General features: G+C 36.0%; 1 non-coding gene and 1 pseudogene across 1 annotated transcript; both read right to left on the minus strand.

Moving 5' to 3' along the window:
- Positions 1–2,570: 2,570 nt before the first annotated feature.
- LOC143672493 (SNF-related serine/threonine-protein kinase pseudogene) lies at positions 2,571–4,956 on the minus strand (annotated as a pseudogene).
- A 16,737-nt stretch (positions 4,957–21,693) lies between these two features.
- On the minus strand, positions 21,694–21,764 carry TRNAC-GCA (transfer RNA cysteine (anticodon GCA)). Its single transcript has one exon. It is a non-coding gene; the product is annotated as a tRNA-Cys (tRNA).
- Between the last annotated feature and the right edge of the window lie 534 nt (positions 21,765–22,298).

Genomic DNA, 22,298 nt, shown 5'->3' on the forward strand with positions numbered 1-22,298 from the left:
GATTTTTCCCCCATTTGTAACATATCTGTCAATGTTTACTTAATGAGGAAAATCAACCAGCATTGGAAGCAACTGAATAAATCAGCTGATAATTCTGTATCCTCTTAACACACATCAATTCTTACTTCATATAATTCAACTCAATGTCATGGCTATTCTGAAAATCAGTATCAAAATTGTCACATCTTTAAATACAGATAGAATTGCCAGAAGTACATAATTATATATATATATACATACAGAAAAATACAAGACTATTTTTCCACAATATTTAATTTATACACTACTGTAACTATGTGCAAATTTTGAAGACAGGTTAAGGGGTACAAAAAACTCTCTACAGCAAGTACTTTGGTCCAATATTATCTTTATATAATTGTTATTCACTCCCTCCCTTTTATGTGATAGCATACTATGACATACAACAATGCACAATCATTCACTTATGAAAAAATGAATAAAACACCACTCAGACTAACATTTGTATACCCAAAGGATCAACCAACAACATACAACTAATAAGGCTATAATACAGCTATGCAGCATAAATGATCAATACTGCTGATCCTAAAGTGAGCATCATATATATATCTGAATATAAAAAAAAACATTGAAAACCAACACAAATAGGTTAGATAAAAGGTGCCATTCCAAGGCTATACATAATCACAGGAAAAACTATTTACATTGCTTGGAAAACAGCTGCAACAAAGAGTTTATTGCCAATGCCCTTTATAAATTTCTCTCCTACATTTAATACAGATATTACACACACTATCTATGTGAACCACACATCTTATTTCTGGCCCTTTATATGATCCCTGTGCAAGAATTTCAAGCAAATATATTCTATGGCTTCACCCACACATCCATTTTCATAGCTTTTCAATTATATCACAATGGATATAAAGCTGTAACTCAAAACATATCTAGACTAGGTCTAGAAAGTAAATTGTTTTACATATCATTTTTACTTAGTTTAGTAAGTATACTGTGAATTTCAGAGTTCTGAGTAAATGACATTAATCCTAAAGTTAGCAGAGTTGGTGTGTGGACTTGAGGAAACCATGACCAATACAACACTGTTCTCTGTTGCTTTGTCCACTCTACAAATGATGTGACCAGATGTGTCCATACCTGTCACTTCAGAGACTTTACAGGAAGATGGAGCGTGGGAAGACCTCAGGGGCCCAGCCACAGTTGGGGCTGCCACATCCTATCCCCAATGTTGCAAAAGGATTGCTTTTACAACCCCCAGGGCATAGCATGCAAGATAACATCTGGCCCTTTCCAAAATTAGCAATCTGCAATATTCAATGCCCTGCAAGGTAAATGCCACAAATGATGATTATCTGGTCAAAAGTAGTAGTGTTTGTACAGGAATAGTTTAAAGCATAGGTCTTTGATTATTATTTTGGCAGGAAGGCAAAGTGAAAAATGTTTCCAGCAACCACAAAATACAAAGCAGTCTTTATTTTTCTTTTTTCTGCATGTGTGAATTTTACCCTTTTATGTGTATTTTTTGATCTGCCTATTTTTATAGCTAACTGGACTAAAGGATGTAAAATAATGAAAATAAAAGAGAAAACCTAATTATCAAATGTGTAAAAAAAAAGCAAGGTTTATTTCATTTCTGGGGTTTTGACTTAGCCAGCATCTGTGTTTACTTTTGCCTCCATCCTAGGCCCTCTATAGTCTCCTCTATATATGCAGTTTTAAAAGAAATCTTGGGGTATGTCCTAAGGGTAGGAATTTACACAGAGCATCTTTTTGTTCTGTAAGACAGACATAGTCTCTATAAGTGAAGACATCATTGATTCACTTCATATTGCAAAATAATATTGTCCACTTGTAATTAATTTATCACTGCAGGGGAAGCTGCCTTATATATCTAAGTACTTTATTTCACCTATCACAAAAACAAGAAAATCTTTTTCAGTTAAATTTTCAGAGCCCAAACTTTTTTTTCACACTATAGCTTAAGACAAACAGGTGTGGGTATGTTGAAAGCATGGTTTTAAGTTTCTCAGTGCAGACACTCGCTGTGCTGCACTCTGCACAGGCCTTGTCAGGCTAAGTGGGTGCCCAGGCACTCACCTCTCACCTAGGACTGCTGGGATTGCAACATTATTGCTTTGGTTCTGTCTCAGACACCACAGAGTGTGCCTCAGAGAACAGGGTTTCCATATCACAGAAGATCAGGACAGGAATATAGGTTTTTCACAAGGAAATAAAAGCATTTTTTCTCTCTCTAGTCAAGTACAGACACATCAAATTTCTAAGTGCTCCATTTATACTAGTTTCCAAATATACATTTTAATTTAATCCTGATAATCCATGTTAAAATTATAAAAGTAAAAATTACACAATTGACTTTTGGCTGGAAAAGAAGTGTCTAGCAGCATGCAAAAACCATGAATTGTCACACCATCAGATGAACAAATGAAAATGTAATAAATAATTGCTCCTAATGTCCACTTTAAGAAGTAAAACAGAAAAGGGAACAGTGAAGTGAGCCAGTCTTCACAGTTCTGAGCAGGAGGCATGCTAGTGACCAAGCTGGGCTGCAGTCAAATGACATGGCAGCAGCTGGCCTGGCTGGAAGCACAAAGCAGCCCCTCTTTAGGGTTCTGCTGAATGTTCACAGAGATGGTATTTTCACACAGAGGTAGCGGTAGCACATTATTTTTCAGGTTCTTGTTCTTTATCCATTCCAAGTCAGTGGTGGTGTCTGATATGTGATCAGAGAAAAACTTTATGCTGCCCATTTCAGGGGCCTGCCCTGCATTCCCTGTGGAGCTCATGCACATTTTCTATGTGGACTTCTCTTGCACTTTCACACTGGAAAATGACAAGCCATTCTGTGGATCAATAATGTACTTGGTGCTCCCATGAAGCTGGGAACCAAGGCAGAGGCATGTGAGTTTGAGGCTCTCAACAAGCTCACCAGCACTGTGCGAGGCCAGCTGTATGGAGTTGACTGGGCCAGCACAGTGACATGTGGTGCCTGAGGTGTTGTTGGGTTTTCCACTGGAGCCGCTGGAGAGGCTGCCCCCACCAGCATTGTTTTCACTAGGGCTCACCTTTTCCACCCCTCCACTGCCATTGCTTGGCTTGCTCTAGCCCCCTCTATACCCCTCACAGCCAGGGGCCCCCTTGCTGCATTCCCAGCAATGCCATGAGTAGGTGAATCCACTATCTTTATCAAGCCACTGCCAGCTTTCAGAATCAACATCACTGGTCTCTGAACTACTACAGCTAGAGCTCAGGCCCTGACTTTCCCACTGGTGGTAGCATTTGTGAACTGTACCCAGAGGGGCAATGTTCATTTTTAGCCTGCTCAGCTTGGGAGGCAGATTGTCATCCATGTCAAACTCATCATCAGATTCCCCTTCCTCAAATATCTGGTTGAGAACAGCAGCACTCTTCCTAGATGTCAGAAGGTTGGTCACAGATGGCTTCCAGCACAAAACCACCTGTGTTGAGAGGGAGACGGGTTTCTTGTCCTCTTTATCTTCCTCTTCATCTTTTTCCACCCTGAACAGACACTTTCACTCAATGGCTCTGGGTTTCAAACTTGTGGGAGGAACCATGGACAGTGCTGGTCCAGTCAACTCACGAAGGTCATCCTTCTTCACCGAGTCACACAGGCCTTTGCTCCTGTGGTCACTTAAGTCATTGTCAGCAGCACAAGCAGGAGACTGAGGAACAGTTTAATGGGACAGAGGAATGGCTGTGAGGTCATCCTCAATATCCTGGGGTACATCAATTTTGGTTGGCCACGACTGCCTGAACTGGGCCTTGATATTACTAGGACTTGCAGATCTGGTCTGTAATTTCTTTCTCTTGCTTTTCTCTCAGGATCCTTTCAGCAGGCAAGATACAAGTGGCTGTGATGTGATTGTACCTGTTGGTTTCCATGGCTTCAACAATGGCATCTTGATCAGCTATATCCCCAAGCACCATGTGCTGAATGATGTTGTTGTGTTCTTCTCAGAAATTTTTGTATGACACAGGGGGATGTTATACTTTTTGGCTGGTGAAGTGTCCACTCCCTGAAGCCAAGGATGGTTTTCAATCTTCTAAAGAGGCCCTTTTCTTGGAATCTCTCTGTTGCATCAGTGTGATCAGGTCTTTACATTCTTTAGACATGGGAGACATTACTGTATATTTGCAATCCATGATCATTGCCAATGTTTCACTTTCATTGGGTTCCTGAAAGGATGGTTGTCCACAAACCAACATGAAAAGGATCACCCCCCAGACTCCATATATCTACTGTGGGTGCATCACATTCATCACCAAGCAGAATTTCTGGAGCAGAATATGCAAGAGATCCACAGCTTGTTGGGAGCTTCTTCCCTGGTTGAAACTTGTTGTTGAATCCAAATTCTGTCAACTTTACAAGACCTTGTTTTTCAAAGAAGACCACACTTTCTGGTTTTAAATTTCTGTGAACTACATGGAGTTTATGGCAATAAGATATAACATGAACTATCTGAGCAAAGTACTTCTTGGTCAAGTCTTCATTAAGACCCTCCTTGTGTTTCATTATATAATCAAACATATCTCCTCCATCTCCCAGTTCCACGATAAGATAAAGTTTGGTCTGGGTGTCAATGACTTCATAAAGGTGTACTAGTTAGGATGCTGCACCAGATTCATATATCTCACTTTCTGGAAAAGATGACTGGTGGCTAGAATGTCCAGTTTTGTCTTGTCAATAACTTTTACTGCCACCTTTTCACCCTCTCTTGAATCCTTCCATGCTTGTCCAACAGAAGAACAAGTTTTTAGACTGTCTGAAATGGATCTTCTCATATAAGAAAATGAGGTGAAAATAAGGAACTCATTTTCAATGTGGCCATGGACATCCTACAAACTGCATACTGAATAGTCCTTGTTATCACTGTGTTTTGCTAGTTGCTTCTCTCTCCTCAGCTGGCAAGCAGGCATTCATCTGCAGTGACTGTGGCACTGACGACTCCCTCCTGGCCACTGACTCCCTGCAATAAGGGCTAATCAGGATTCATTCTTTAATCAGCACATGTGCTGGACATTTTCAGGCATGATGCTTCATTTATTCCTCCCAGCCATCTTATGAGATAAATACTTAATACATTGTGTAGACAAGAGCATTTGGCTCAAATAAGTTAAATGGCTTACCCAACATATATTGTGTATAAGAATAAGGGTTGAAAGAGTGTTTTTTTTAAACATGAGCCCATTTTTGTTTTAGAAAGATCCCAGAAATCCTCAAGGCAAAGAAAACAAATTGCATAATGAAGACACAGTAAAAAACACAGTTCCAGAGAAAAGAAACTAAATTTGAGCTGAAGAAGTTTGGAAGAAGAGATAACTTGAAATTTGACCAGAACTTAAATCTTAGTGAAAATAACAATAAAAATGAGGAAATTTAATGTGGTGAGGGTCATAGAAGCATGTGCAATGTTTTATGTATTGTCAGTGCTCCAGATATCAATGTTTTTCACATATTCATCATAATAAGAATCTTTTCTCTTATTCCCTAAAGAAAAATAAAAGAGTAATAGCTTAGATAACTACCAAACTTATCCTTATTTTATTCCAAAAAAGCTATGTGAAAATGGATATTTATCCATGTGAAATTGTTTATATTTTGTCAGCAAAGATGAATGTTTCATAAAAGGATTTTCTTTGGAGTACAATTTTCTTCCTTTTTAAAAAGTAGATGTTTTTCAAAAACCATGATTATTACATCCAGTAACTTGCCTATGCCCTTTGTAGCCAATGTATAAATTGAAATTAAAATGTACATAGCATAGATCATTCCAATATCTTTCAATAGTCAATCTTTAAGTCCAAAAGTATTTAAGGATTTACTCATAGACTAAAATATAAGGAAACAGATGGACAAACATGCAAAAATAAATATGCAGGTTTATTCAGAATAGTGAAATTCTTATAGAAAGGTGTATCTGATAACAGGAGAAAGTTTTCAATAAATTACACACTATCCATTAAATGGAATTCTATACAGCAATCGAAATGATAATATAGTGTACTTTGTACAACCATGTTATTTTAAAGAGGAGGATTTCACATTACATGACATTATAACATGATCTCAGTATATAAGTAACTATAAATGTTCAAATTTGCACATGCATGTGTGTGTAGATACTAAAGTGTATAAAGAGGTTAAAGAGCAATCTTACTTTTTAAATTGGGAAGATATCATCAACATGATTTAAAACATCCCCTGGAAAAGGCTACACACAGGATTAAAAGTAAAAAGACAAATCCCAGTTGATTAGAACTAGGGGGCAAGACACAGACTGGAGAAAGTCTCCACAAATGCTGAATTAAAGAAAAGAATAAAGAATCTTCAAGATCAGCTAGGAAATTTCTGTCCTAGACCTGCTAATTGATTCCTCTCCCCTTCATGCAATTTAGGAGTTGTGCAGAAGCAGCAAGGCCTGGGTTGCTGCTCTGACAGATGCAGACTATGGAGCCCCTCACAGAAGTGAGTGCCTCATGCATATACAGGTACAGAGCCCTAGTCTGCAGAGACCCAGTGTGGAACACAAGTTAGTGAGGAATGTCAAATCCAAAAGGACACCATTGGGGGAAAAAAGAGACTGAAGCAGAAATGTTGGTCAGAGGTGTGAACACAATCTAGTTTCTGTTGGCTGGGCCACTTAATACAAAATCGACTGTTCTGTATTGACCACCTTTATAGATAGGATGCCTGAGTTAAGATACCCTAGAAAGGACAAAGACTTGCAGAACAAAAAAGGGTGGAAACTGACATGCTATAAGACAGGATGATCTAAGGCATCAAGACAGGTCCCAGAACTGAAAACTGTAAGACAATTGTGCACTGAGGAAGGAAGAGAATTTAAAATAATCATAGGAGATAGGGAGAAAATTCTACTAAAAACAAGAAGAACAGTTCAAGTGATTTGGAGAAGAAACAAGAGGAAAAGGTGAAAGGAGGCATTCTCCATAAGGTGAAATAATTGCACAAAAAGTGCAATTTAAACATTGTGTATATTTCCACATGAAGAAAAATATGAAGAGCTGAGGAAACCTGAATAAACATGGAATACTCTAAAAGTTCAGAATAATGTGGAAAAAGCATTGAAAAGGAGACAAGAATCCAAAAAAAATAGAAATCTAGACAAAAGAGAAAAGATGACCATAAAAGTTAACACATCAGTGTAATCATGTACCAAGACAACAGCAAAAAATTGCAGATTATACTAAGAAACAGGAAGAAATGGTTCAGTCAATAGAACAAATTAAAACTTCATAGCAGACACCGAATTTGGAACTAATCAAAGAAGTTCAAAACAATTTCCTAAATCAGTTCAAGGAGGCGAAAAAAAATGGGCATTGAGCTTAAGGATATTAAGACAATGTGTGAGCATAAAGAAGAATTTGAATATATGAAAAAATGATAATGGAAATTATGGGAATAAAAGGCATGATCATGGAGATTAAAATAGAGATTAAAAGGAATGTCAAGTGCCAAAAATAAAGGGAGAATTCTGAAATCAAGAAGTGAAAAGTGGTTCATCACAAACAAGTTATGTTCAAAAAGACTACATGTTGATTTCTTATCAGAAAATATGCAGGTGAAGTCAGTGATATGATACATTTAAGTACGGAAATGGTAACAAGACCAGCCCAAAAATCGTCATCAGGTAAAAATGTCCTTCAAAAATGATAGTCATCCCAGTGCCTGCCCATGAAAAAAAATGATAGAGAGGGTGGGCCATGGTGGCTCAGCAGACAGAGTTCTCACCTGCCATGTTGGAGACCAGGGTTTGTTTGCCAGTGCCTACCCATACAAATAAATAAATAAATAAATAATGGAGTGTTCAAAATAGTCACACATTAACAGAAACTGAAAGAGTTCATCAACAGAATGACTGAAGAGAGAACTGAATTTATAGTGATAACACTGATTGTTAGGAGATTAAAATCCCAAAAATGATTTGCAGAATTGATAACAAAGCATGGTTCAATTATATTTTGTTTACAATAGAGAGATATTAGACCCAATTACACAAATAGATTGAAAATGAAAGGATGGAAAAAGTTCTGGGTAGCTATATTAACATCAGACAAAATAAACTTTAAGTAAAATATTATGAAAGAAAAGTAACAATATTATATATTAATAAAAGGATACATCCAGTTGTTCTGGTTCACTAAAGCTGCCAGAATGCAATATACCACAGATTGATCAGCTTTTAATAAGGGGATTTTTTTAGTTGAAAAATGTATGTTTTTCAGAGGAAAGGCAGCTAGCTTTCATCTGAGATTCTCTGTCAAATGTAAGGCTTACAATGCTGTCTGCTGGCCTTCCCTCCTAGCTTCTGGATTCCAGTGGTCTTACCTGGGCAATTCCAAATGTCTGGGCTGAGCTGCAAGTGCTGAGATGAGGTATAATGAGCTGCTTGAGCTGTGCTATGTTGAGCTCTCTTCTGACATTAAATCTCCAACTAATTAAATTAAACTTCCCTCCTTGTGGAAGGCACTCCCCTTAGTCAACCACAAATGCAATCAGCCAAAGATGAATTTCACATACTAATGATTCAAGTTCAAAGAAACAGACTGGGACATCATCATTGGCCAAGTTGAAACCTGAACCTAACTACCACACAAATAAAAATAAATAACAATCCTAAATAATTATGTATTTAACCACAATGCCCCAAAATATGTGAGGCAAACACTCACAAAACTGAAGGAAGAAATACACGCTTCCACAATAATAGGTTTAGACTTCAATACACAACTCTCTTCAACTGATAAAACATACAGACAGAAGTTGAAAAAAAGAAACAGAGAACTTGAATAAAAAGATAAATGAATTAGACCTAACAGAAATATACAGAACATTGTATTCCCAAACAGCTAGTTATTCATTTTTCCTCAGTGAACATGAATCATTCTCCAGGATAGACTACATGGTGGCCCACAAAGAAGTCTCCATGAATTTTAAAAGATTGAAATTAACACAAAGCATCTTCTCTGGCCATAACTGAATGAAGCTGGAAATCAATAATAAGCAGAAAACTAGAAAATCCACAATTAAATGCAAGTTAAATAACATACTCTTGAACAGCAGTGAATTGAAAAAAAATTGCAAGAGAAATCAGTAAAGATCTTGAGTTGAATGAAAATAAGAAGACAACATATAAACACTTGTGAGATGCAATGAAGACAGTGCTGAGAGGAAAAATTATATGCCTAAACATGTACTAAAAACAGGAAAGAGCTAAAATTAAAGGTCTAACAGCACACATAGAGGACATAAAAAACAATATAAAATTGAACTCAACAGCAGAGAAAGAAAATAGAAAGATTAGAGAAGAAATAAATGAAATTGAGAATAAAAAGATAGAGACATTAACAAAACAAAAAACTTGTTCCTTGAAAAGATTAATAAAATTCATAATGTTTAGTCAGACAGAAAAAAAAACAGAAAGAGAAGATGGAAATTAGTAAATCAGAAATCTAATGAGGAGATTGCTACTGATCCAACAGAAATAAAAAGGGTCAAAAGAAGAGAGCATCAACAATGGTATGCTGAAAAATTAGACAACCTGGATGAAATAGACAAATTTCTATAGACACATGAACAATCTACACTGATTCTAAAATAAATAGAGGAGCTCAGCAGCTAATTAAAAGTAAAGGGATTATACCACTGAACAAAAATCTTCCCAAAAAGTAAATCCCTGGGCCAAATGGCTTCACAAGTAAATTTTATCAAACATTCCAAAAAGAATTACTATTAATGCTGCTCAAAATTTCCAAAAACATGTACAGGATATAAAACTCCGTAACTCATTCCACAAGGCTGACATGACCCTAATACCAAACCCAGGTCAAGCTGCTACAAGAAAATAACATTATAGCCCATTTTCTCTTTTGACTATTAAAGGAAAACTTGCAAAGTGAACCCAAAGCACATTAAAAGAATCATAAACTATGATCAATTGAATTTTAATCCTAGTTGCAAGGGGGATTCAGCAATAGAAAATTGACTAATGAAATACACCACATTAGCAAAACTAATGAGAATTAAAAAATCATGATCATCTTAATTGATATAAAATTTGCATACTTTCTTGATGAAAACACTTAAATAAATAGAAAGAAACATCCTCAACATTAAAAAAGGTGTATATGAAAACACTGATAGGTAACATCATAATCAATAGTGAAAAAATTAAAGCTTTGTCTAATCAGAAACTGTTATTCAGCATTGTGCTGGAAGTTCTAACCAGAGAAGTTAGGCAAGAAATATAATTAAAATGCATCTAAATCGCAAAAGTAGAATTGAAACCTTCACTTCTATATATATAGAGAAAAAATCCCCCAAAACTATAACAAAGCCACTAGAGCTAATAAAAGAATTCAGCAATGTGGGAGGGTACAAATGAACACCAAAAACTCAATAATGTTTGTATACACTAGTAAGGAGTGATCTGAAGAGGAATTCAAGAAAATAATTCTATTTACCAAAGTAACAAAAGTATCAAATATCTTGCAACAAATTTAACCTAACATTTGCAGGACTAATACATGCAAAAAAACAAAACTTGGTTGAAAGAAATCAAAGAAGGTCTAAATAAGTGGAAAGATATTCAGTGTTCATAGACTGGAAGACTATTGTTATGATGACAATTATACCCAAAATGATTAAATGCAATCCCAATTTAAAAATTGCAACAAGTTACTTGCCAAAATGGAATATTCAATCAATAAATTGATTTGGAAGAATAAGGAGCCTCATATAGCCAAAAACCCAATAAAAAGAAGAGCAAAGTTGGAGGAACCCCTCCTCCTGATGTTAAAGCTTATTACAAACCAATAGTGGTCAAAACAGCATGGTACTGATGCAAGGATTAATATGTGGACCAATGGAATCAAATTGGGAATTCAGAAATAGACACTCGCTTATCACCAGCTGATTTTTGGCAAGGCTGCCAAGTTCACTCATTTGGTAGAGAAGACTCCCTTTAAAAAATGGTGCTGAAGAACTCCATGTCTATATTCAAAAGAATGAAGGAGAGCACACTATATACAAAAAATAACTCAAAATGGATCAAATAACTAAATCTAGGACCAGGACTATAAAACTCCTAGAATAAAAAGAAGGAAAGCATTTTCATGATATTTTCTTAGGCAAAGTTTCTTTATACCACAAGCAATAACAACAACACTTATCAATGTGAGCTCTTCAAATCTAAAAACTTTTGTTCATCAGAGTATTTCATCAAGTAAGTGAAAGCACAAACCACTCAATGAGAGAAGATATTTGGAAATGACGCATCTAATAATGGGGTAATATCCAGAATATATATATATATATAAAGATCCTACAATTCAACAATAGAAAGACAACAATCCTGACATAGCAATGAAATAAAGAAAATTTGAACACAGAATAGATTTAGTTAATATTAATGTATAAATATTGGTCCCATCAATGTGAGAAATGCACTGAGCTAATGTAAGATGATAATAACAGGGCAACTGGATATTGGACATTGGGGAAATCTTTGAACTATCTTCACATTTTTACTGTAAATCTGAAATTACTCTAAAACAAGGAGTATTTTAAATGTTATTTCTTTTTTTAATGGCAAGAAATAGCAAGAGTAGGGTGGAGTGATTACTAATGTCTCAATGGTCATTGCAAATGACAGGACTGTCCAGCTCTCCCACCAAGTATACACATTGGTAAAAGCACACAACAGATTTCCTTAACTTACACTAACCTTGATTTTAAAAACATGGTCATTATGAAAAAAGAGTTCCACAATCCCTTGAGAGCCACTATGAGTTATAACATTTCAACACAGAACAGAGATTTTTGACTCTAAGTGACAGATGAGCCACAGTCTCATGTCACAGGTCACCCAAGACTATTTGCATAGTTATGGATAAAGTGGTCTGAGGTTGGTGAAGAACCTTTATTGGGATTCTGGACACTGATGTTCAACTTAATGTCATACCTAAACTTGCCAATCAAGTAAAAGGACAAAATAACTGATTAGGAAGAGGAGGTGGTGCAGTTCCAGAAAAGAGGTGGCTGAAACCATGACTGACATCAGGAGCTTATAAAGAAGTATAACATATGTTTTTGCCTCATCTATACCAGAATGCATTATAGGGATGGACCTCGTGTCTGAATAGAGGACTTTTCCCTTAATCAAACCATCAGAAAAAGAAACTGCAAATCTATTCTGAGTCTTGTTTTTTGGGGGCCTGCTTGATAGAAGCCTTTAGAATCCACTCATTTGGTTAATTTAAAAGAAAAATGATACCTCACTGATGGTTAGGGGTGTAAGTGGAATTTCAGCTTTAATTAAGGATCAGTTCAATGCAGGTACATAAGTGCCTATGTCTCCCTTGTTTGTTATCCTGGGTGGCTTGTACAACCAGTAGATGGATCCTGGAGCTTAACTGCATATTGTAGGGGTTTGAATTAAGTGATGCCTCCAATAGAATCAGCCTGATAAGATATCACCAATTTATGATCACACAAAGCAAAGAAGGAGTGATGTTCTGTGACCAATGTGGCTGAAGTTTTATTTTCCATTTCTATTTAGGAAGGAAATCAAAGCCAATATGCACTCATCCAGGGCAGACTCCAACATGCATTTCCTATGTTTCTATAAGGTTATTCAAATGCTCTTGCCTATATCACATCTGATGAAAGGAGACATTTCTGGCTCAGTGAAATGTACCATCACTCATTATGTTGATGATATAATGTTGATATCTCAAACTAATTTTTGATTATAAGGGTTTTTAAATCATACAACCTCAAGAGGATTTTTGATTAACCCTGTTAAAGTATAAGGCCCAAGGAAAATGGTAAAATTCCTAGGCATGGTATGGAAAAGAATGGTTAGAGGCATCTCTCCGACAATCAAAAATAAACAATTGTCTTTGCCAACAACAAAACCAAAGCACAGAGATTGATTAGGCATTTTGGGTGCTAGAGAAATTACATACTGTCATTCATAAACTTATCAAGAAAATAGCTAAATTTGAATGGTGTTCTTGGCAAGATCAGGCATTCCTGGAAATTAAAATCTCCATAGTAGGGCCATAGTGGCTCAGCAGGTAGGAATGCTTCCCTGTGGTGCCAAAGGACCTGGGTTTGATTCCCGGTGCGTGCCCATGTAAAAACTTCATAGTAGAGCCCTCTGGGGCTTCAGGCACCCCATGCTCAGATGATTTTGTGTTTGTCTGCAACATGCACCTTCTGACAAAAGCCTGTTACTGCCACCTAGGGATGATGTGTGGAATTTAGAACTCAAAATTTAGTCCATGCAGCTTCAAGGTGAACACTGCTTGAAAGGAATTTCTTGTTTGTTGCTAGTTAATTGAATCAGTTTCTATTACTGAAGACATAATATTTTGAGACCCCTCTATCCTCGTTTATGGTTTATGAATGACCATAATTACAGTGAGGAATGAAATACACAGGCAAATTACTCCACTGAATGGAAAGGATGTGGTTACAAGAAAGTGGTGGGGGCAGTCACAGCATATATGAAGATGTGGCCTCCATGATTTGATTCCTATATAAGGTCCCTCTGAAGAGTTAGCCAAACCCGTAGCTGAAAGTGTCCCTTCCTAAGATTATTTATCAGATGATAATTATCAAGCAGCATGGTTTATCAAAGATAATTAAGTGTGAAGGACCAGAACTCAATTTGGAAAGCATCTTTCCAAAGATCAGTTGATTATTGCACTTAAAAGTAAAAGGCAAAAGGTAAACTTTCTCAATGGACAAAATAAAGCATGGCCAGGATTTATATATTAACAGTACTGCCACGGCAAGGATCTTTACTAGTTCTCATGGAGCAGACAGTGGACTGGCAATATAGTCCAGAGAATAGGACTTAGATGAAAGGAAGCAAAAAGGAGCATCATTCTGGAAATTTTTATGGGTCTAGAGTGTGAAATGAAAGTGGGACAGGTCAATAGCCATAAATAGAACCTCCTTCCAAATTCCTAATTTTATTTTGAGTGGATGCCCTTGTTTATTCTTCAGAACAGCCCTCTTGGGTATACAAAATGAGTGGCCATGAAGATATTCAAGCAATGAAAACGAAAGGTAGAAAAAATATGCATCACACTATCACACAGAGAATACTCAAAATGTGACTAACAATTTCTCTGTCACCAACATCATCAGAGATTAAAAGTAGCCATGAGTCTCAACCAGGAGAAGTTGGTCATCCAATAAATGTTTGATGGATTCCAATGACCCATTACTCGTGGCTCTGGGTGGATACTGATTAGTCTTGACTGGGATAGATATTCCTTCTGAATTTGCAATGATGTATATTCAGGAACTGGAGTAAAACCTCTAACATTATGTTTGGATAGTTTCAATTGCTATGCTTTCAAGTTTGTTAATCTTTTCTTCAACAATGTCTAATCTACTCCTATGCTGGCCAAAGTACTTTTCTATGTACACCTTGAAATTGATTTTTTTCGTTTTATATATCTTCCATATATTTAATTTGTATGGCCTTGTTTTACTTTGCCAACTTGATAGTTCAGAATATATTAAAATAGATCTGTGTTGAATCCTGGTCTATTAATTCTATCATCTATATTATCTTTGGGTCTGACTGCATTGATTAGTTTTTCTTCTCATCATATATATGCCTGCTAAATTTTGATTGGATGGCTTACATTGTAAATTTTATATTACTGCATGTTGAATCTATTTGTATTTTAAATAATTTTAACCTTTGTTTGGGTATTCACATATGAAACATGGAAGCAGCTTAATTTCTATGAGACTTCCTTGGTTTTCTTTTTTTGTATGCTATATGTCAGGGTGATATTGCATTACTTTTTTGTGGGAGTATCCCATTATTGCCACACCATTTGCTGAATCTTTGATCCTCTGGTTTTTGATTGTTTGTTTTGCTTGTTTGTTTTGTTTTGGGGTAAGTGCATGGACCTGGAATCAAACCCAGGACCCTCACATTGCAGGCGAGAGAATTCTGCCACTGTATTACCCTTGTACCCCCTCAATCTTTCTTTTAAATTTTGTTAAGTTGACCATAAAAGCCCTTGATGGTTAGGATATGATGTTAACTTGAACAGGTAATGGTAACCAGTTGCCTGGTCAGGCAAGCATTGGCCTAAACATTACTGCAAAAATATTTTGTGGCTGGTTAATAAACCAGAAGGCAGGTCCATTAAACCACCAGCACAAATCGCTTCTGTGGTTGAGTTTATCTACAATCAAATGAGGGAATGTTTAATGCAAAAAAGATGTTCCAATTATTTGGATTTGATTTTAGCAGTTGAAGATTTTTCAGGGTGAAGAGGGAATTTTCACTATTTCTTCAGCAAGTGAGCCTCTCTTGTGGAGTTTATCAAGACACTGCATCAGTGTTACCAGCTTCACAGCCTACATACAGATTTGGGACTCTTGTATTTCCATGGCTGTATGAGACCCTTTTATAAATATCATATTTACAGATATCTCCTGTTTGTTCTGTTTCTCTAGAGAACCCTGACTAATGAAAAGCCCTTGATCAAGGATTACTTCATCCCCACTATTGAGGCCACTGTTTCTGAGTATCTACCCAAAGACCATGTACTACCAGGTTTCTTCATTCTGGCTAGTAGGAGCATGAACCATTTTCTGCCTTTATGTGAGCTCTGAAATTATTCTACAAGCTCCTTTCCAGTACATTTTACACTGTCCTTGGCTTGTGTTCTCATAAACAACTGCTGGTAAGTACTCAGCACAACCTTCTAGGGGAATTCTTTGTGGATCTTCAGTATTCTCTCCTGTGCATCATTCCCTTTTCAGGTGTTCTGCTGTGTTAAGACTCTTTCCTTGGTCTCTCTGTCTCATTAACTCAGGGAGACTGCTGGGACCTTTTTAGGTTCCGTCTTCCATGCTGCCAACTGAAAACTTTTTCTGGGCAGTAATCTGGAACATTCACAGGATGTACCTCTTTTGTTTCCTTTGCGGTGATCATTGTCCTGTGCTGCTTCATGTCTAATGCATGAACAATTCATGTGGGAGGGTAAATCTGACCCTATTATTCCATCATATCCAGATGCAGCAGTATGTCCCTGAATTTTTACTGCCAAAATACAGTAACATTTCTAATTCTTCCTCCATAGTTAATAAATGTATTTAGCTGTGCATTAAATTATACTATATTTTGTATTTCTATACCATATTCATTTAACCTATGATGTCCAAAATTTTCTCCCTTTTATTTGTTTGTTTTACTTCTCAAATAAAATGTGTATCATGTTCACATTTTCCAGTCATATTTATATGCAATAAACCTCATTAAGGAGATATCTTATTTATAATATTAATAAATCAAGCAATAAAATTTGGAGGAAACAAAAGGAACATAATAAGAGTTATATCGCCTAGGCAAATAATAAATATGTTATGTTTCATCACCAGTTCTCCAAAACCAAGCTCATTTTGCAACATGAAAAAGTGGAAGACCTAAACATATATTTTAAAGTTGATATTTTGCCCAAGGTCACTGGAAGTATTATCATACATTACCCTCCTGGACATTTTCCATCTATCAAAAGGCATATATTACTTCAGGATTGACTCTGAGTCTTACTTATTCCATTAGCCCTTAATTTATCATTGCAATCTCTTTAGCCTTTATGGTCATAGCAACATATATACTGCCTAGCAGTGTGTAATAACAATGAAAAATATATTTGGGGAGAGCAGGAATTTTGGATTCAAGTTACACTTCTGTACTATCTGGGTGATCTAGAGCAAGTTTTTTGTGCTCTCTGCTCCAATTCTTGGTTGTTTGCTAAAAGTTGAGCTACCATCAATATTCTCTTTGAGTTTCTTATGTAATCCTCAGCAGCCTGTATGGCCTGGGAGCCAACATCTGTAAACACCATTCCCAGGCTCTTTCTATATGCATTCTTTGTAAGTGAAGAGCACAGGGTTGGTGTTACTTTGATTCCAAACTCTCTGTAGTAACTAAGACTTTCAGAGGCAGATGTTCTCTTGTCAGGACTCACTGAGACTTGCTTCAATAAAATTTCTCCAGCTTCTGGGCTTCTGCATCAGCCCTAAGCTCCAAGCAGGGTAGATAGCCATCTGATTTGGATCAAGATTTTTTTCTAGTAATGGGAAGCAAAGGTATTCATAAAGAAAGGGATGATCAATACATGAAAGAGCATTAGAGCTGGAAAAAGTCTGGACTAACATCACAATAGTTATGTTCTGTGTAAAAAATCTAATTTCTAGAAAGATGAAGGAAATGATGTGACATTTTACTAAAGGCAATATAGAATGTGAAATAATACAAGGTTACCTGAGAACAGAACAGGGAAACTCCCATTAAGTCTATGATATTAGACAAATCATTTAATTTCTCTAGGCTTCAATTTCTTAATCTGAAAATTAAGACTAATAATACCTTGTTAAATCAAAATATCTACTCAATGATTAGGTTATGTCTGTCACCTGCATGTATGGTTTGAAGTGTGGAAGTAAATAACAATGTTAAGAAAATAATGTAGGTCTCATGACTTTTTTTTACTGTCTGTACTATTTCTTTCAATCAATTTATGGAAAAACATACATGCCTATTTTTAAACACCCAGTTCAACATACATGGAGGCTGGAAATACACCCTGAAGGAGAATATCAGACTTAGGTAAGGGAATATGAGTTGATATGTACTAAAACACTTCACTGAGGAAACTTTATCTCCTACCAACCTATCAGTGTGAATGGCATTCCTATCACCTCATGGAGAGCCTTTAGTGGTCCCACCCTAAATGGGCCAGGTGTAGTTCTGTGTGCCTGCAACAGGCAAGGAAGATTCAGCTTAGTCTCTGGACCCAGGTCTGGAAGGAATAGGACCTACCATCATTAGGTTCTGATTTAAAGATTCATGTAGGAGGTAGAGAACTGAAGCATTGGATGCTGTCTTAAAAGCAGAGCTTACACATCCAAAAGGATGTGATGATAAAATAGAAATAGATAAAAATCCCTTCATAAATAGGAAAACACATACTAGCAAACATAATAGGGAGAGTGACAAAAGTCTGCAAGCAGCTCAAACTTAAGCAACTTCAATATTGTGCCAAAAGTTAGGTCTTCTCTGATCATTAACTTTGCACTTTGCCAAAACTGATGCAAGAGTTGGTACTTCCCACAGTGCCTGTGAGTTCCATTGTTCTTGATGAAATCTTTTAGCTGCTTCAGTAACTTTAGTCTCTTTCTGCTCCTTTTCATCATTAGACAAAAATTATAGTCCTCAGGAAGTTACTGTGCCTGGGTTTTGCACCTGCCTTTAATTAGAATTGTGACAGTAGATGAAAACTATGTTTGGAATATTTCAGCTCTCTAGAGGGAGGCAGCTGCCTCAGGCAAATAGGAGGCCAGTAGAGAGTTAAGAGCAGTAATTCTGAACTCTTCCTTTTAGTGTCAACAAGTTCTGTTTGGACAATGCCTAAATTCCAAATTAATGTCTGGGCATTGATATGGGATGGAGTCAAAAGCTCATTAAGTACAAGTTTAAAAGCTAAAAACTTTGTTTGAATCAAGCTAAAGCCATGGACTTTTTTCATATATTCACTCAAACATTGTTCAATCCCAAAGAAAGGAAAAAGCTAGGCAAATGCTTATTAGATTAAATGATTCAAATTTATTGATCAATAAATTTATTCCATGCCAGAAAATATTCCAGATACTAGTGTAACAAAACCATTGTATAAGCACAATTCATTACAAAACAATAGTTCTCTTTTTATTTGAATCAGAAAAAGGAAAACTTATTGGCTGAGATGAGCAATTTGCTACCTAATACTAGTAAAAACTCTCTAGGCCAATCAAGCCCAAAGAAAAAGAATTAGGTATTATTACTTGGTTAAAAATTTCACAAAAATTTGAAAAGCAGAGTTGCTTCCTAATGAGTAGAACTGTGCTTACTTCAGTGGCATAAATGAAGACTGCCATGTAATGGCAACACTATTGCAGGCAACACTATTGCAAAATAGAGTAAAATTTCACTATTAGAAAACTAATATTCATGAAGATAGCAAATACCCTTGAGAAAAGTGAAACAACCAATTTCCAGTATAAAGGGAACAGTGGACAACACCAGGAAATTGATCATCTTTAAAAAGAATAAGAGGAAGAAATAAAAAGTTCACTCATTTCAGAAATTGTCCTGAGTCTTTGAAACTATGTTGGACAGAGGAAAACTGGAACTTTCTATTTTAATGGGAACATGGGGATATTGCCTCCACAGCTAGTAAAATAAACTGTATCCTCACATCTTCAGAATATGAAAAAAAATCTGGAAAATCCTTCTATAGAGGGGTCTTTCCATGCAAAAATAAAATCAGAAACTAGTAGTGTTACCAGGACAGAGGGAAAAATGGAAATACAAATAACTGAGATCAAGCCATCTTTGTGTTCAATCAGAAATTTTGAGTATATCAAGCTATCTGATGGAAGCATGTTGACCAGGGAACCCAGACACCTAGAGCCTTAATCTGCCATGACACATGCTGCACAGTAATTGGCTGAACAAAAGGAAGTTATTGTTTCAGGGTTTGGAGCATAGAAGGCCAATATTAAGGGCTCAACAGGGCATGTTTCCTCCAGAGTCTGTAGCACTTTTGTTGCTGGTTTACCATAATCCTCGAGTTCCTTGACTTGCATCTCTACCCCCATCACAAGGTGATGCCTTTGGCCTCTCTCTGTGGCTTTCTCTGACTTCTGGCTTCTTCTGACTTCTTTCTACTTTTGGTTTTTGGCTTCTGCTTCTGGCTTTTACTGACTCCATCTAATTTTCCTCTTCTTTTAAGGCCTTCATATTAGGACCTACTTTGATTCAATTTGGCCACGTCTTAGCTAATAATAACACCTTCAAAATATCCTATTTACAAATGGGTCATACCCAGCAGAATGTGCATTAAGATTTGCACAGTTCTTTTGTGGAGTCCATGTTTCAATCCCCATCTTATTAAAACTCTGCCATTTATGCTGTTGTTCATTCTTTAATATAATTTAATTAATATATTTGTAAAATATATATAATCACTACCTCACAGGAATGCCACAAGCACTGAATTACAAAAGATTTGTATACATATTTTAAAGTTCAGTTTTCCATAGAAACATAAGTCATTGATCATGGTCACAACAATTATAATAATTGCTAAATATATCAAGTCCTTATATGAATTACTTCATTTAATCCCATGATCTTATTAAGAAATATATTATTACTATTACTTATCTTAATGGTGAGAGAGCTGAGACTTAAATTATCTGAATGGTAAGGCATTTACAAATAGATAACATTATTACTTAAGCAACCATTTAAATGACATAGAAACATATATTTTGAAATGTTACATTTGTAACAAACAAAATTGCTCAATAAATGAATATATGTTATTGAAAATTATCTTTATTTTGCTGGATTTTTTCAGTTACAAAAGTGAGACATGCCTACTGTTACAAGGAAAACATATAGAGTTATACAGACAGAATAATGATAATCATGGTAGTAAATAACACAGAGCATTAATGTTAAGTTGTGTTCTCAGGACTTTACTTGTATTAATTAAATAGAATGTCCCAGAAAACCAACGAGGTAGTCACTATTTTGAAAATACAATTTTTCATTATTCATGAAAGCACAGAACAATGTCATAAATATGCAGCTTGATGAATTTCACCGAGATAGCATACTTGATGACCAGCATTCAGGTCAAGAAGAGAAAAAGGCCACCACCACAGAAGGCAACATGTCCCCTCAGGCAGCCCTCAATTCAAATGGTGACACCATCCTGACTTTCCACACCATAGTTTAATTTTGCCTGTTTGCCTAACTTTATGTACATGGAATCATGCATGCACTTTGCAATATTTTGTGACTGTCCTCATTTGCCTTATAAGATTGTGAAATTCACTCCATGGTGTTTTGTGTAGGTGAATTTCATTTACAGTCATTGCCTTACAGTATTCCATTTGAATATACTGGTTGATATTTGGGCTGTTGCCCATTTGGAGTGCTGACAAAACAATGCTTCTGTGAACATTCTTATATCTTACCTTAAGTGAATACCCATATATTTTCTTTTGGATTTGTAGCTAGGAGTAGAATTGCTGTGTCAAAATGTATTCCTATGTCCAGCTTTTGTAGATGTGACCAAAGAGCTTTCTGAATGCCTGTACCTACAACAGCAAAGGAGAGATCACGGTGTTCCATATTTTTTGCAACACATGGTATTGCTTGTTTTTTGTCTGCATGCCAATCTTGTGGGTGTATAGTGGTAATATATTTTGTAGTTTTAGTTTACATTTCCTTGATAACTAATAACATTGAGCACATTTCATTTGCTGTTTGGACATTTGAATATGAAGTGTCTGTTCAAATTCTTTGCTATTTTTTAATTGAGTTGTCTTACTGGTTTGTAAAAGTTATTTATATATCCAGGGTGCAAGCCCTTTTGTTGAATATATGTTGTCTTCTTCTCTTTTGTATGCTGTATGGTGGGGGTCACATTTCATTCTTTTCCCATGTGACTATTCCTTATTGCAGCACCATTTGTTGAATTTTTGCTTTCTTTGGTTTTTGTTCATTTATTTGGCTTGTTTGTTTGATTGGGAAGTGCAAGGGCTGGGAATCGAACCCAGGTCTCCCACATTGCAGGCGAGAATTCTGTCACTGAACTACCTTTGCATCCCCTGTTGAATATATGTTTTGCATGATCTTTTTCCTTTCTTTTTTTTTGAGTTTTCAGTCCCATAGTCTTCAGATTTATAGAAGTTTTAAATTTTAAAGTTGTCCAGTTTCTTAAAATTGTTCCTTATGGTACATGATTTTTGTGTCAGGCTTAAAAATATTTTCAATATTTTGTCCAAAAGATTTATGTTTTACCTTTTAGTTTTGTATCTACATGTCTGGATTCTATTTCTGTCTAGGAAGAAATAGGCACCAGGGTTCTTTTTTCTCTACATGGATATCCAAGGGATCCAGTACAAAAGCTGAAAAGAACATCTTTTTCCTTATTGGATGGCACTTTCAGCTTTCTTATAAATCAAATAACTCTAAATATGCGAGTCTTTATGGATTCTTTGATGTGTTTACTAGTTTAGCTGCATATACTTACATGAATACTATACCATCTTAAGTACTGATACTGATATCTTATAATAGATCTTAATATCTAACAAAATAACTGCACAGGTTTTCCCTTCCTCACCAACTTTGCCT

The sequence above is a fragment of the Tamandua tetradactyla genome, chromosome Y, assembly GCF_023851605.1.
Source record: "Tamandua tetradactyla isolate mTamTet1 chromosome Y, mTamTet1.pri, whole genome shotgun sequence".
Lineage (NCBI taxonomy): Eukaryota > Metazoa > Chordata > Mammalia > Pilosa > Myrmecophagidae > Tamandua > Tamandua tetradactyla.